At 40.9% G+C, this 17,085-nt stretch overlaps 1 long non-coding RNA gene across 7 annotated transcripts in view; it reads left to right on the forward strand.

Moving 5' to 3' along the window:
- LOC123642996 overlaps positions 1 to 17,085 on the forward strand; it is a 66,702-nt gene that overhangs the window by 27,905 nt on the left and 21,712 nt on the right. For 4 of the 7 annotated variants that reach the window (XR_006736578.1, XR_006736582.1, XR_006736577.1 and 1 more), the window contains 2 exons: positions 392 to 468; positions 2,623 to 2,698. This is a non-coding gene — a long non-coding RNA (uncharacterized LOC123642996). Of the gene's footprint in view, positions 1 to 391; positions 469 to 587; positions 651 to 2,622; positions 2,699 to 17,085 lie in introns of all 7 variants that reach the window. The other 3 variants (XR_006736579.1, XR_006736581.1, XR_006736583.1) reach the window with 2 other exon arrangements.

The following is a 17,085-nucleotide window of genomic DNA, read 5'->3' on the forward strand; positions in this document are numbered from 1 at the left end:
TACTATGCTATTTTATATAAGGGATTTGAGCATCCTCAGATCTTGGTATCTGCAGGGAGTCCTAGAACCAGTCCTCCAGGGATACCAAGGGACAGGTGTAACTGATTACTCCTTTTAGATGTAATTTATTCATTTGAGCTATGAGAGACTTAATATTAACTAATCCAACCCATTTATTTTTTAAGATATGATTAAGACCCAGAAATCTTAGCACTGTACTCCAGGCTTTTGGTCTTTAGTCTGGTCTTGCTGATATTTGCTGATAACTTTATAATAAGCTTTGTGATAGTAAAAAGAAACCATGAAATATTTAGCAATTTTTCATTTTCTCTTAAACTTCTCAATACAATAATGATCATTTCTGTGGTATATTGTGTTTTTCTACAAGCAGAAATGAATGCCGAACCCTTACGAAGAGATAAAGGTTATTTGGTACATATTGGTGGTCTCTGTCCTTCAGTATCTGAGGTATGCCAAGATTTCTTTTTTGAACTTCATTTTTAAGTTTGTTAATTGTTCATATTATGATCATTTGTTGTGTTTCTACTTTTCACAAAGTTATTTCTCTTTTTTTATGCTGATTGAAGGTCTCATTTCCAGAAATACCAAGTTTCTGAAATTTCAATTTATGATTCTTCTACTAATTACAGGTGTGTTTCCCAAATTCAGTCAAATGTGCATTACTGTGTGCCTGCTGTTCACTAGAGGTTCTGTAGCAGACATCAGCCACAGTGGTGATAAAGTCAAAGGCCATTCCCACAGGAGTGTCCCAGGCTAGTATAGGGGGACACGTAGACAAATAGTTGCAGTCATTATAGACAAATAGCTGCAGTCATTAGTTTGTGCTGTTCTTAATCAGATCTTTCTTTGATTATACTTTGTAGCTTGTCATTAGAGTGCCTTAGTTAAGGAGAATGGGCTCCAGAAATAGATAACTTTGGCTCAATTCCCAGGTCTGTTAGCAACTTTATGAATAAATTTGGGCAATTTACTTAATCTTTTTGTACCTCAGCCTCCTCTTTGTCTATAAAGTGAGGTTAATAGTACTGTCATAGCGTTGTTGTGAAACTGTGAGTTAAGTATGTAAAGCACTAGGAGTAAAGCCTGGCACATAGTAGATGCGCAGAAAATTGTATTCTATTATTTCTAATTTTAATTGCTTTTTAGATGACACTTTTATACTTTTTAGGTAGATAGCTACATCATCTATATATAATCTCTTCCAATATATACATTGGTACTTTCTATTTTGTGACATTCTCAGATCATTCAAATCACAGTGGTGATGGAAATACCTTTACTATCTTCTGATAAAAAGTGCTGGCTGTTCATTTCAAATATGAAAATCTTTATCAATTAAGAGAATCCTGTTTGTAGTTGGGGTTGAAATTTGTTAAAAAATAGGTGTTTAATTTTATTTAATGGAGTCACCTAAGAGTATGTGCTTTTTAAATTTTACTCATTAATGTGGTATTAATACATTTCATTATAGTAAAGTAGTATTATAATTCTAGTATTACCTGATGTGAAAGATTCTTTCAATATCTTGTTGAATCCTTAAAACAAACTGTGGGTTTTTTTATCTTAATTATTATACATACTGTGTGGAAATTTAGGAAATACAATTAAATGCAAAAATACAAGGAGGTTATAAAAAATTATCCATAGTCGCATCATTTGAAAACAACCACTTTTCAGATTTGGTACGTATCCTGCCACTGTCTAGGTCTGTGCTTTTATAGGAATAGCTCTTGCTTGACTGCCTCAATTATATGGCTAAAATTCTGATTAGATGTTCCAGCTCTTTTTTTGGTCTAGAGATTTCCCCACAACAAGGCCATAAAGATATTCTCTTAAATATTCTGGTAAATGTTTTAAATTTTGACTTTCACATTGCAGGCCTTTGGGTCATCTGGAGGTTATGTTTGAACATAGGAATTAATTTTAATTTTTTTAGTATAAATAGTCCCCATATTGCTAGTCTCTGCAACTTTATCATACATCAGCTTTGCAAATGTTTTATGTTAAATTTTAATATAAAATTAATAGGAGATAATTCATGAGAAATGCTTACTATCTTTTATTTGTCATCTTTAATTTGGTTTTTATTTAGTTATCCTAAATAAACATTCTTCCTGATTTCAAGCTAAGTATATCAACCATTTTTTTTTTTGGGAGACAGAGTCTCACTCTGTTGCCCGGGCTAGAGTGCCCTGGAATCAGTCTAGCTCACAGCAACCTCAAACTCCTGGGCTTAAGCAATCCTACTGCCTCAGCCTTCCGAGTAGCTGGGATTACAGGCGTGTGCCACCATGCCTGGCTAATTTTTTCTACATATATTTTTAGTTGGGCAGATAATTTCTTTCTATTTTTAGTAGAAACAGGTCTCGCTCTTGCTCAGGCTGGTCTCGAACTCCTGACCTTGAACGATCCACCCGCCTTGGCCTCCCACAGTGCTAGGATTACAGGCGTGAGCCACCCTGCCCGGCTTAGTATATCATCCTTTATAAGAGCATTTATTATTTTGAAAACTATATTTGAGCCAGTGGTTACAAAATTAAGTTTGAGGTAATTTAAAGTCATTAATGAAAAATCTTTTGGTTTTCTGCTTTTGTATTTTAGATATGCATCTCTTGCTTTCCAAAAAAAAAAAAAACAGTGATGTAAAGATGGCTGTGAAAGGAATGATGCCAAAAAGGTGGGGGACTGCTGCTTTAACAGTCTTTTTTTAATTCTTTATTCTTGAATAGTGCTACTCTATAAGTGACTAATTATTATACTTTCATCACTTTTTGTAGCTAATGTTATCTCATAATTGTTGAAACCATAAAATGCAGTCATTTTATTTTTTTATGCCCTCATCTTTACCTCACTGAAGTTTTAAACACAATGTGGAAAATGATGGAAGTTTGCTTTGTTCGCTCTTTCCACTTCTCAGCAAAATGCCTGGGATCCCATAGGCATCCACAGACCTTTCTTTTCAATGTACATGTAGTAAAATGCACATTTTGGTGTCCATGACTTTAGATGAAGGCATACGGGCAAGTAACCTCCACCATAATCAAGATACAGAACAGTTTCCTCATTCCAGAAAATTCTCTCATGCTCTGATATATTTCCTATTCTTAAAATTTTACCTATTTCAGAATGTCAGGTCAATGAAACCATACTATGTATCCCCAGTAGTCTGGCTTCTTTTACTTAGCTTAATGCACTTGACGTTGATCCATGCTGTTGTGTGTGTAAGTACTTCATTCCTGTTCAAGTATTCCTCATTTTTATTCAGTTATTTTCTTACTGACTTTTGAATTCTTTATCAGATAGATATGTGATTTGCAAATAATTCTTCTCAGCTTGTGCCTTGTCTTTTCATCTTAACAGTGTCTTTCTTAGCAGGGGTTTTTAATTTTCATAAAGTATAAACTATCAATTTTGCTTTTGTAACTTTTTAGTGTTGTAGCTAAGAGCTCTTAGCATAATTCAAGGTCACAAAGGTTTTGAGTTAATTTTTATAAATTGTTTGAGGTTGAATTGTGGTGGTTTTGATTCTTTGTATTTGTTTCTATTTTGCGTATGGAATTGTGCCAGTGTCATTTGTTGAGAAGACTGTCTAATGTCCATTGAATTACCTTTGCACCTTGGCCAAATATCAGTTGCCCCATTTGTGTGGATCTATTTCTAGACTGTGACAGTTCCATTTAACTCTATCTATTTTTCCACCCATACTACATGGCCTTGATTACTGTAGCTTTATAGTAACTCTTGAAATCAGGTGGAATGAGTCCTCTAACTTTATTATTTTTTAAAATTGTGGCTGTTCTAGTCTGTTTTGTCTTGCTATATAAATTTTATAATTCAACTTGTCTATCTACAACAAAAATCTTACTTGGATTTTTACTGGAGTTACTTTGAATTTACAGATCAGCACAAATCCCTTTTTAATAAATGGATGAAAGAAAAATATTCGTTGAATAAATGAATCTAAATTTTTCCCTTAGTAAGATTAAAGGGATCTCTTTCAACTCTGTCTGTTTTCCAATCCTTTCCTAATTCCTGGAGTTATCACATTCCTTTTCTATAGCATTACCGTTTCCATTCACAGACCTTTGTCTCTACTCTCAGTCAGGCATAGCCCTTCTTTATCCCGACAGGATTTTCACTTGACTTTGCATTCCTTTGACGTTACTATCCTTGTCTGTCTTGTGTTCTTATTGCCAGACTTTTCAATGAAGTGATTTATATCCAATGTCTCAATTTCTTTGGTTGCTTCTGTCGTTTGTCCTAATAATCTGTCCTCAGTCTTTACAATTTCACTTGAACTCCTCTTTCCATTGTCACGGGTGACGTTTTCAATGGTCTTTCCCCATCTGCCTTCGTGACTCCTTGGCCTCTTTAAATTAGTCATTTCTTTCTGGAAACTCTTTTCCTCTCATCTCAGTGACACTTCACATGGAGGGTGAATTTTTTGTTTCCTTCCACAGTAGGAAGGAAGGAAACAAAGTACAATTAGGTTACATGGGGACCTAAACAGAAGGTTTGGGAACTGTGGCTTCTCCTCTCCCTTCTCATGTACCAGTTAATATGGTTTCTTGCCTCTGCATCTCTGTGTGTTCATTCTCCTCCTCCTCTCTGCACATGACAGTTTTCTGCCCGCATTTGGCTTTGTGTTACTGAATTCTGACTCTACAGTATTTTCAGTTTGACAGATTAATTTGCTTGAGGAACACGAAAGGAGCACCCCGAACGTGGTGCCGGGTACCGGCACGGCCCCTTTGGGCCCTCCGACTCGGAGCTTCTTTGGTAGGACTGGTGGGTCGTCCCGAGTGCCGTTTTTGGTTGATGGTCTTGGTTTACTCTGATCTGGTTCTTTTCCTAGGAATTGTTGTTTGGGATCCTAACTTAGATTTGGAGGTGCATCCTAAAGGGTCTTCTCCCTTGTCTTTTTATCCTAAAATTAATCTCAGTTGGCTTTGCTGTGCATTTTTGAAAGAGGAAACTGAACTGTCTTGTTGCTAGATAAATGAGAGACTGAGTTCCTCAGCTCTGAAGAGAAGGGGCAACCTTACTCCTCCCAGCCTTGGGAGCCCCGGGTGACCGGGGCCCTGGGTGGGAGTTGCCTGGGGCGATTCCCTGAGGCGTGAGTGGCCCCATAGGGAACCCCCCACACACATTAATTAAAAGAAGGCTCTTCCAGGAAACGCATATAAGAGCTGATCACTCGGCGTTTGGAGCCCTCTCGGAGGTGCTAGACCTCCGAGAGAGAAACCTGAGACACCTAAGAGGGTGGGAGCGACTCACTCAGTGGTGAGACCTTGAGGAGCCCCACCCACAAGCAGCACACTCTGATCCACGACACCCAACCCCGTGTTACAGTTCGGTTGCTTCTTTTAAAGAAAAAATGGGACATCCTTTAAAATGGAGGAAAGACAAGGGAGAATGACCCCCATGGGGCACCGCAGTTGGTGTGTGGTACCTCTACTTGCAAGTAGTTCCGGAAATGAAAAGAGTGGAAGGCATGCCAGGTGTTGGTAGGGCTCCAGCTGGTTATAGCTAATGCTTGTGCACAAGTTTTTACGAAAGGGCAAATTACATCCAGGAAAATTCAGAGTTGAAACGGTCTACCTACCGCCTATAGAGTTGAAGTGTCTTGAGCTATTTCTCTCTCTTCTTTTCTGGCTACTCTAAACCCTGCTAAGTTTTTCTGTTGATGTCCAGATAACTCATTCTTTACGGCATTTACAATGGAAAGGCTACGTGGAGATCCTGATGCCAGTTATTGGTCAAAGGGGTATGAAAATATTTCCATTTTGGTCTCTTAACCCTAAAGGCAGACAGAGTTTACCTCCACTGATTCAGTGTGTATAGAGAGGTACACAGGAGGTGTTTCTAAACGCACTGTCATGTAATGTTAACCGGAGTGTCAGGGACTCAGAGTTGTCCTAGAAGTTGTGGTTAGAAGAGCTTAAGGTGAAAGCTTCGGTTTTCCCTTCGTCTCGTCCATTTTTGTCCCACTCTTTACAAGCGAGCAGGTTATGTGTGCATTATGTGGGTGTGACAAAGTTTGTGCCTGGGGAAAATGTTTGTAAATTATTAATTTTTGTGTAGTAATTTATTTTAAGCTGAAAAGTGAATGATGATTACAATCCAGAGAATCTGAAAACAGTCTTACTCTTTATGAATATTGCGTGTACTCAAGTGTACAGCCCCCCCCAAAAAAAATTGTTCTGAGAACATTTAGATTGTTTCCAGACAGCTTAATCTTGATCCTCACGGAGAAAGCATGCTACTTTTTCATGTCATTGTTTGAGTTGCTGAGGACTGGCGCTTAGAGTTGTTTTTTTTTCTTTTTCCTTTCTCTGTCTCTCTCTCTCTGAGCCTACACTCAGGTGATCTTATGTTGATATCAGATTCAGAAAACTTAACTTAAAACGAAGGCTTCAGGAGCAAAAATGTTCTGACCTTGCCTCGTCTGCCTGCATCTTGTACCAACCCCTCCCTGAAGCCAGCCATAAAAACCAGAATCCCTCTACCCAAGGCAGGTTGTACAGCCCAGAACCCCTGTTTTTCTGAAAGCTAGCCTCAAAACCCAAACTTAGTCTATGTAAAATGGCCATGAAGTAATTATCTGACCTGCTTTGTTCTTACTTTGTTTTACTGTAAAACCCCATGCCAGAAAGGGCCTTGCCGCCCTGCGGCCCAGAAGGGAGGAAGGCACACTGGAGAGAGGCCAAGCAGAATCTAAATGTAAAACCCTTGCTGGTTCTGCCACTTGGCCTGTTAGAGTGAACGCACCCCCTTTTGGGCCAGTCATTTCTACTGCACTGGCCATGCTTTCAACATAAATAATGGGCAGTTTCCCCTGCACCTTTGAGTGTACGTTCTGAAGGTGTCCATGCATAAGTTTTATTCCTTTTTCCTAGTAACCTTCTCAGCAGTAAATTCTCAACAGGTCTTCACGGGGACCTTTTTGGGCCTTTGCTCCCCGACGTTGGGGACCAGAGAGACTTTCATCCCTGTGATGTCAATAAATTCTATTTTGGGACGTGACATTTTGGAAGGATCTAACGAACTGATGGGATGTTATAAAATGTCTACTACGTTTATAACATTTAAAAGTGATGTCATATTTGCTGACTAAGTCTTACTGAAGGACTTACTTGCTTTTCTCGGTAAAATTTACGAGTTTAACATTGAAAAGCCAGTAACTTAAACGATATTTTAATCCCTGTTCCATGTTACAGATCTAATTTACAGGGTACAAAAATGGCAAACAGAAAAGTAACTTAAACGAATAGCTGGAATCTACGTAAACTGCTAAGGTAAATGAATAGATAAGATAAAGTAGGTAAATACAAATGAATAAAATTTTCCTATATTTTAAAATCTTGAAGTCATTATGTTAATTTAAAAGAGATACTCATAAAATGTTTGGATCATTTATAAGGTAAAAGACTACAACATTGGTTCTTAAACATAAGGTTAAAGCTTATACCTTGTTATCTTTGTATTTAGGAATGCCAATAAAATGGGCGACTAACAGTTCAAAGTTACTTTACCTTCTTAGGTTTTTGTAAGAGTTGACGTGATCATCTGTATATGTGTGTAATTAAAACTTGTAGATGAAAGGAAAATAATTCCATACAAAATTTTTTAATGAAAAGATCATAAGATATAAGTATTTTGTGAAAAGATGATTTTGTCTAATTCACTGATCTTTGAAAGTAAACTTCAGTATGTCAATGGTCATTAAAAATTAAGTGGATGTGAAAGTTAAAGGTCATAAAAGTTTGGCCATAGATGCCGTCTCTCTGACATATCTTGGCCAAAAGGGGGGACTTGCGAACTAAAGTAAAATTTTGAGGCTCACCCTCCCCCAATAGTGCCGCAGCTGCCTATAACCTGCAAGCCGCTGCTTCCAGATGGCCCACCTCTTCAGGCCAAAGGGATGTGTACCTGCCACGTATTGATTTATGACTTTACCTAGAGGCCTCTTGGGCGTGGTTCGAGGTCATGAGTCTCAAATTTGGCTCAGATTAAATCTCTTTCAAGTTATGTTACGGAGTTTGGTTTCTTTTCCATTGACAAGATTGACGCCTGGGCGTGGCGCTCGGGGAAGACTCAGGACCACTGAAGGAGCAGCCCGAACGTGGCCCCGGGTACCGGCATGGCCCCTTTGGGCCCTCCGACACCGAGCTTCTCCTTTGGTGGGACTGGTGGTTCGTCCCGAGCGCCGTTTTTGGTTGATGTTCTTGGTTTACTCTGAGCCGGTTCTTTTCCTAGGAATTGTTGTTTGGGATCCTAACTTAGATTTGGAGGTGCATCCTAAAGGGTCTTCTCCCTTGTCTTTTTATCCTAAAATTAATCTCAATTGGCTTTGCTGTGCATTTTTGAAAGAGGAAACTGAACTGTCTTGTTGGTAGATAAATGAGAGACTGAGTTCCTCAGCTCCAAAGAGAAGGGGCAACCTTACTCCTCCCAGTTTGGGAGACCCGGCGACCGGGGTCCCAGGTGGGAGTTGCCTGGGGCGATTCCCTGAGGCACGAGTGGCCCCATAGGGAACCCCCACACACGTTAATTAAAAGAAGGCTCTTCCAGGAAACGCATATAAGAGCTGATCACTCGGCGTTTGGAGCCCTCTCGGAGGTGCTAGACCTCCGAGAGAGAAACCTGAGACACCTAAGAGGGTGGGAGCGACTCACTCAGTGGTGAGACCTTGAGGAGCCCCACCCACAAGCAGCACACTCTGATCCACGACACCCAACCCCGTGTTACAGTTCGGTTGCTTCTTTTAAAGAAAAAATGGGACATCCTTTAAAATGGAGGAAAGACAAGGGAGAATGACCCCCATGGGGCACCGCAGTTGGTGTGTGGTGCCTCTACTTGCAAGTAGTTCTGGAAATGAAAAGAGTGGAAGGCATGCCAGGTGTTGCTAGGGCTCCAGCTGGTTATAGCTAATGCTTGTGCACAAGTTTTTACGAAAGGGCAAATGACATCCAGGAAAATTCAGAGCCGAAACGGTTGACCTACCGCGCTATAGAGTTGAAGTGTCTTGAGCTATTTCTCTCTCTTCTTTTCTGGCTACTCTAAACCCTGCTAACTTTTTCTGTTGATGTCCAGATAACTCATTCTTTACGGCATTTACAATGGAAAGGCTACATGGAGATCCTGATGCCAGTTATTGGTCAAAGGGGTATGAAAATATTTCCGTTTTGGTCTTTCAATCCTAAAGGCAGATAGAGTTTACCTCCACTGATTCAGTGTGTATAGAGAGGTACACAGAAGGTGTTTCTAAACACACTGTCATGTAATGTTAACCAGAGTGTCAGGGACTCAGAGTTGTCCTGGAAGTTGTGGTTAGAAGAGCTTAAGTTGAAAGCTTTGGTTTTCCCTTGGTCTTGTCCATTTTTGTCCCACTCTTTACAAGCGATCCAGTTATGTGTACATTATGTGGCTGTGACAAAGTTTGTGCCTGGGAAAAACATTTGTAAATTATTAATTTTTGTGTAGTAATTTATGTTAAGATGAAAAGTGAATGATGATTATAATCCAGAGAATCTCAAAACAGTCTTACTCTTTATGAATATTGCATGTACTCAAGTGTACAGCCCCCCCCCCAAATTGTTCTGAGAACATTTAGATTCTTTTCCAGACAGCTTAGTCTTGATCCTCACGGAAAAAGCATGCTACTTCTTTGTATCATTGTTTGAGGTGCTGAGGAGTGGCGCTGAGAGTTTTTTTTTTTTTCTTCTGTCTCTCTGTCTCTCTCTCTCTGTCTAAGTGTACACTCAGGTGATCTTATGTTGATATGGGATTCAGAAAACTTAAAAGGAAGGCTTCAGTAGCAAAAATGTTCTTGCCTTGTCTGCCTGCCTCTTGTACCAATCCCTCCCTGAAGCCGGCCATAAAAATCAGAATCCTTCTACCCAAGGCAGGCTGTGCAGCTCAGAACCCCTTTTTTTCTGAAAGCTAGCCTTAAAACCCAAACTTAGTCTATGTAAAATGGCCATGAAGTAATTATCTGACCTACTTTGTTCTTACTTTGTTTTACCGTAAAACCCCGTGCCAGAAAGGGCCTTGCTGCCCTGTGGCCCAGAAGGGAGGAAGGCACACTGGAGAGAGTCCGAGCAGAATCTCAATGTAAAGGCCTTGCTGGTTCTGCCACTTGGCCTGTTAGAATGAGCGCACCCCCTTTTGGGACAGTCATTTCTACTGCCCTGTCCATGCTTTCAACATAAATAATGGACAGTTTCCGCTGCACCTTTGAGTGTTTGTTCTGAAGGTGTGCATGCATAAGTTGTAATCATTTCTCCTAGTAATGTCCACGGCAGTAAATTCTCAACAGGTCTTCATGGGAACCTTTTGGGGGCCTTTGCTCCCAGAGTTTGGGGACCAGAAACACTTTGATCCCTGTGATGTCAATAAATTCTGTTTTGGGACGTGACATCTTGGAAGGATCTAACGAACTAATGGGATGTTCTAAAACGTCAACTACATTTATAACATTTAAAAGTGATGTCATATTTGTTTACTAAGTCTTACTGCAGTACTTACTTGGTTTTCTCGGTAAGATTTATGAGTTTAAGAATGAAAAGCCAATAACATAAAGTATATTTTAATCCCTGTTCCGTGTTACAGATCTAATTTACAGGGTACAAAAATGGCAAACAGAAAAGTAACTTAAACGAGTAGGTGGAATCTAAGTAAACCGCTAAGGTAAATGAATAGATAAGATAAAGTAGGTAAATACAAATGAATAAAATTTTCCTATAATTGAAAATCTTAAAGTCATTATGTTAATTTAAAAGAGAGAATTATAAAACGTTTCGCTCGTTTGTAAGGTAAAAGACTACAACATTGGTTCTTAAACATAAGGTTAAAGCTTATACCTTGTTATCTTTGTATTTAGGAATGCCAATAAAATGGGCGACTAACAAACACTTCAAAGTTACTTTAACTTCCTAGGTTTTTCTAAGAGTTGACGTGATTGTCCGTATATGTGTGTAAGTAAAACTTGTAGATGAAAGAAAAATAATTCCATACAAAATTTTTTAATGAAAATATCATAAGATATCAGTATTTTGTGAAAAGATGATTTTGTCTAATTCACTGATCTTTGAAACTAAACTTCAGTATGTCAATGGTCATTAGAAATTAAGTGGATATAAAAGTTAAAGCTCATAAAAGTTTGGCCATAGATGCCGTCTCTCTGACATATCTTGGCCAAAAGCGGGGACTTGCGAACTAAAATAAAATTTTGAGGCTCACCCCCCCCACACACACACCGCCGCTGCCTATAACCTGCGAGCCCCTGCCCACTTCGAGAGGGCCCACCTCTTCAGGCGAAACCAATGTGTGCCTCTTACGTATTGATTTATGACTTTACCTATGACCCCTGTCTCCCTGAAATGCATAAAACCAAGCTATAACATACCAGCCACAGGGAGTCCACTTCCTCAAGGCCTCTTGCTCGTGGCTTGGAGTCATGAGCCTCAAATTTGGCTCAGATTAAATCTTCAAATTATGTTATGGAGTTCGGTTTCTTTTCCGTTGACGAGATTGACGCCCAGGCGTGGGGCTCGGGGAAGACTCAGGACCACCGAAGGAGCAGGCCGAACGCGGTGCCTGGTACTGGCACGGCCCCTTTGGGCCCTCCGACTCCGAGCTTCTCCTTTGGTGGGACTGGTGGGTCGTCCCGAGCGCCATTTTTGGTTGATGGTCTTGGTTTACTCTTAGCCGGTTCTTTTCCTAGGAATTGTTGTTTGGGATCCTAACTTAGATTTGGAGGTGCATCCTAAAGGGTCTTCTCGCTTGTCTTTTTATCCTAAAATTAATCTCAATTGGCTTTGCTGTGCATTTTTGAAAGAGGAAACTGAACTGTCTTGTTGGTAGATAAATGAGAGACTGAGTTCCTCAGCTCCGAAGAGAAGGGGCAACCTCACTCCTCCCAGCCTTGGGAGCCCCGGGTGACCGGGGTCCCAGGTGGGAGTTGCCTGCGGCGATTCCCCAAGGCACGAGTGGCCCCATAGGGAACCCGCCCCACACATGTTAATTAAAAGAAGGCTCTTCCAGGAAACGCATATAAGAGCTGATCACTCGGCGTTTGGAGCCCTCTCGGAGGTGCTAGACCTCCGAGAGAGAAACCTGAGACACCTAAGAGGGTGGGAGCCACTCAGTGGTGAGACCTTGAGGAGCCCCACCCACAAGCAGCACACTCTGATCCACGACACCAAACCCCGTGTAACAGTTCGGTTGCTTCTTTTAAAGAAAAAATGGGACATCCTTTAAAATGGAGGAAAGACAAGGGAGAATGACCCCCATGGGGCACCACAGTTGGTGTGTGGTGCCTCAACTTGCAAGTAGTTCTGGAAATGAAAAGAGTGGAAGGCATGCCAGGTGTTGCTAGGGTTCCAGCTGGTTACAGCTAATGCTTGTGCACAAGTTTTTACGAAAGGGCAAATTACATCCAGGAAAATTCAGAGCCGAAACGGTTGACCTACCATGCTATAGAGTTGAAGTGTCTCGAGCTATTTCTCTCTCTTCTTTTCTGGCTACTCTAAACCCTGCTAACTTTTTCTGTTGATGTCCAGATAACTCACTGTTTATGGCATTTACAATGGAAAGGCTACCTGGAGATCCTGATGCCAGTTATTGGTCAAAGGGGTAGGAAAATATTTCGGTTTTGGTCTTTTAACCCTAAAGGCAGATAGAGTTTACCTCCACTGATTCAGTGTGTATAGAGAGGTACACAGAAGGTGTTTCTAAACACACTGTCAGGTAATGTTAACCAGAGTGTCAGGGACTCAGAGTTGTCCTGGAAGTTGTGGTTAGAAGAGCTTAAGTTGAAAGCTTCGGTTTTCCCTTGCTCTCCACCATTTTTGTCCCACCCTTTACAAGCGAGCCGGTTATGTGTACATTATGTGGCTGTAACAAAGTTTGTGCCTAGGGAAAAACTTTCTAAATTATTAATTTTTGTGTAGTCATTTAAGATGAAAAGTGAATGATGTTTACAATCCAGAGGATCAAAAAACAGTCTTACTCTTTATAATATTGCGTGTACTCAAGTGTATACCCCCCCCAAACAAAAAATTGTTCTGAGACCATTTAGATTGTTTTCCAGACAGCTTAATCTTGATCCTCACGGAGAAAGCATGCTGCTTCTTTTCATCATTGTTTGAGGTGCTGAGGACTGGCGCTGAGAGGTTATGTTTTGTTTTTTTCCCTCTCTCTCTGTCTCTCTCTCTCTCAGTCTACACTCAGGTTATCTTATGTTGATATGGTATTCAGAAAACTTAAAACCATGGCTTCAGTAGCAAAAACGTTCTGACCTTGCCTCGTCTGCCTGCCTCTTGTACCAACCCCTCCCTGAAGCCGGCCATAAAAACCAGAATCCCTCTACCCAAGGCAGGTCATACAGCCCAGAACCCCTTTTTTTCTGAAAGTTAGCCTTAAAACCCAAACTTAGTCTGTGTAAAATGGCCATAAAGTAATTATCTGACCTGCTTTGTTCTTACTTTGTTTTACCCTAAAACCCCATGCCAGAAAGGGCCTTGCCGCCCTGCAGCCCGGAAGGGAGGAAGGCACACTGGAGAGAGGCCAAGCAGAATTTCAGTGTAAAAGCCTTGCTGGTTCTGCCACTCGGCCTGTTAGAATGAGTGCACCCCCTTTTGGGCCAGTCATTTCTACTGCACTGTCCATGGTTTCAACATAAATAGTGGACAGTTTTCCCTGCACCTTTGAGTGTTTGTTCTGAAGGTGTGCATGCATAAGTTTTAATCATTTCTCCTAGTTTATCTTCACGGCAGTAAATTCTCAACAGGTCTTCACGGGGACCTTTTGGGGGCCTTTGCTCCCAGACTTTGGGAACCAGAGACACTTTGATCCCTGTGATATCAATAAATTCTGTTTTGGGACATGACGTTTTGGAAGGATCTAACAAAATGATGGGATGTTCTAAAAAGTCTACTATGTTCATAACATTTAAAGGTTATGTCTTATTTGTTTACTAAGTCTTACTGAAGTACTTACTTGCTTTTCTCAGTAAGGTTTACGAGTTTAAGATTGAAAAGCCAAGGCCGGGCGTGGTGGCTCATGCCTGTAATCCTCGCCCTCTGGGAGGCCGAGGTGGGTGGATCGCTCGAGGTCAGGAGTTCCAGACCAGCCTGAGCGAGACCCCCTCTCTACTAAAAATAGAAATAAATTATCTGGACAACTAAAAATATATATAGAAAAAATTAGCTGGGCATGGTGGCACATGGCTGTAGTCCCAGCTACTTGGGAGGCTGAGGCAGTAGGATCACTTAAGCCCAGGAGTTTGAGGTTGCTGTGAGCTAGGCTGATGCCATGACACTCACTCTAGCCCAGGCAACAAAGTGAGACTCTGTCTCAAAAAAAAAAAAGATTGAAAAGCCAGTAACTTAAACTATATTTTAATCCCTGTTCCGTGTTACAGATCTAATTTACAGGTACAAAAATGGCAAACAGAAATGTAACTTAAACGAATAGCTGGAATCTAAGTAAACTGCTAAGGTAAATGAATAGATAAAGTAGGTAAATACAAATGAATAAAATTTTCCTATAATTGAAAATCTTAAAGTCATTATGTTAATTTAAAAGAGATAATCATAAAATGTTTGGCTCGTTTGTAAGGTAAAATACTACAACATTGGTTCTTAAACATAAGTTTAAAGCTTATGCCTTGCTTTCTTTGTATTTAGGAATGCCAATGAAATGGGCGACTAACGCTTCAAAGTTACTTTAACTTCCTAGGTTTTTCTAAGAGTTGAGGTGATCATCTGTATTTGTGTGTAATTAAAACTTGTAGACAAAAGGAAAATAATTCCATACAAAACTTTTTAATGAAAATACTATAAGATATAAGTATTTTGTGAAAAGATGATTTTGTCTAATTCACTGATCTTTGAAACTAAACTTCAGTATGTCAATGGTCATTAAAAATTAAGTGGATGTGAAAGTTAAAGGTCATAAAAGTTTGGCCATAGATGCCATCTCTCTGACATATCTTGGCCAAAGGGGGGCACTTGCGAACTAAAATAAAATTTTGAGGCTCACCCTCCCCCAATAGTGCCACCGCTGCCTATAACCTGCAAGCCCCTGCTTCCAGAAGGCCCACCTCTTCAGGCCAAAGGGATGTGTACCTGCCACGTATTGATTTATGACTTTACCTAGAGGCCTCTTGGGCGTGGTTCGAGGTCATGAGTCTCAAATTTGGCTCAGATTAAATCTCTTTCAAATTATGTTACGGAGTTTGGTTTCTTTTCCATTGACAAGATTGATGCCCGGGCGTGGGGCTCGGGGAAGACTCAGGACCACCGAAGGAGCAGGCTGAACACGGCGCCAGGTACCAGCATGGCCCCTTTGGGCCCTCTGACTCCGAGCTTCTCCTTTGGTGGGACTGGTGGGTCGTCCCGAGCGCCGTTTTTGGTTGATGGTCTTGGTTTACTCTTAGCCGGTTCTTTTCCTAGGAATTGTTGTTTGGGATCCTAACTTAGATTTGGAGGTGCATCCTAAAGGGTCTTCTCGCTTGTCTTTTTATCCTAAAATTAATCTCAATTGGCTTTGCTGTGCATTTTTGAAAGAGGAAACTGAACTGTCTTGTTGGTAGATAAATGAGAGACTGAGTTCCTCAGCTCCGAAGAGAAGGGGCAACCTCACTCCTCCCAGCCTTGGGAGCCCCGGGCGACTGGGGTCCCGGGTGGGAGTTGCCTGGGGCGATTCCCCGAGGCACGAGTGGCCCCATAGGGAACCCCCCCCACACATGTTAATTAAAAGAAGGCTCTTCCAGGAAACGCATATAAGAGCTGATCACTCGGCGTTTGGAGCCCTCTCGGAGGTGCTAGACCTCCGAGAGAGAAACCTGAGACACCTAAGAGGGTGGGAGCCACTCAGTGGTGAGACCTTGAGGAGCCCCACCCACAAGCAGCACACTCTGATCCACGACACCAAACCCCGTGTAACAGTTCGGTTGCTTCTTTTAAAGAAAAAATGGGACATCCTTTAAAATGGAGGAAAGACAAGGGAGAATGACCCCCATGGGGCACCACAGTTGGTGTGTGGTGCCTCAACTTGCAAGTAGTTCTGGAAATGAAAAGAGTGGAAGGCATGCCAGGTGTTGCTAGGGCTCCAGCTGGTTACAGCTAATGCTTGTGCACAAATTTTTACGAAAGGGCAAATTACATCCAGAAAAATTCGGAGCCGAAACGGTCGACATACTGCGCTATAGAGTTGAACTGTCTGGAGCTATTTCTCTCTCGTCTCTTCTGGGTACTCTAAACCCTGCTAACTTTTTCTGTTGATGTCCAGATAACTCACTGTTTATGGCATTTACAATGGAAAGGCCACCTGAAGATCCTGATGCCAGTTATTGGTCAAAGGGGTATAAAAACATTTCGGTTTTGGTCTTTTAACCCTAAAGGCAGATAGAGTTTACCTCCACTGATTCAGTGTGTATAGAGAGGTACACAGAAGGTGTTTCTAAACACACTGTCATGTAATGTTAACCGGAGTGTCAGGGACTCAGAGTTGTCCTGGAAGTTGTGGTTAGAAGAGCTTAAGTTGAAAGCTTCAGTTTTCCCTTGGTCTTGTCCATTTTTGTCCCACTCTTTACAAGCGATCTGGTTATGTGTGCATTATGTGGGTGTAACAAAGTTTGTGCCTGGGGAAACGTTTGTAAATTATTAATTTTTGTGTAGTAATTTATTTTAAGATGAAAAGTGAATGATGATTACAATCCAGAGAATCTGAAAACAGTCTTACTCTTTATGAATATTTCATGTACTCAAGTGTACAGTCCACCCCCCCCCCCCAAAAATTGTTCTGAAACCATTTAGATTGTTTTCTAGACAGCTTAATCTTGATCCTCACGGAAAAAGCATGCTACTTCTTTGTAGCATTGTTTGAGGTGCTGAGGACTGGCACTGAGATTTTTTTTTTCTCTCTCTCTGTCTCTTCCTCTCAGTCTACACTCAGGTGATCTTATGTTGATATGGGATTCAGAAAACTTAACTTAAAATGAATGCTTCAGGAACAAAAATGTTCTGACCTTGCCTCATCTGCTTGCGTCTTATA

This window comes from Lemur catta, chromosome 7 (assembly GCF_020740605.2).
Source record: "Lemur catta isolate mLemCat1 chromosome 7, mLemCat1.pri, whole genome shotgun sequence".
NCBI lineage: Eukaryota > Metazoa > Chordata > Mammalia > Primates > Lemuridae > Lemur > Lemur catta.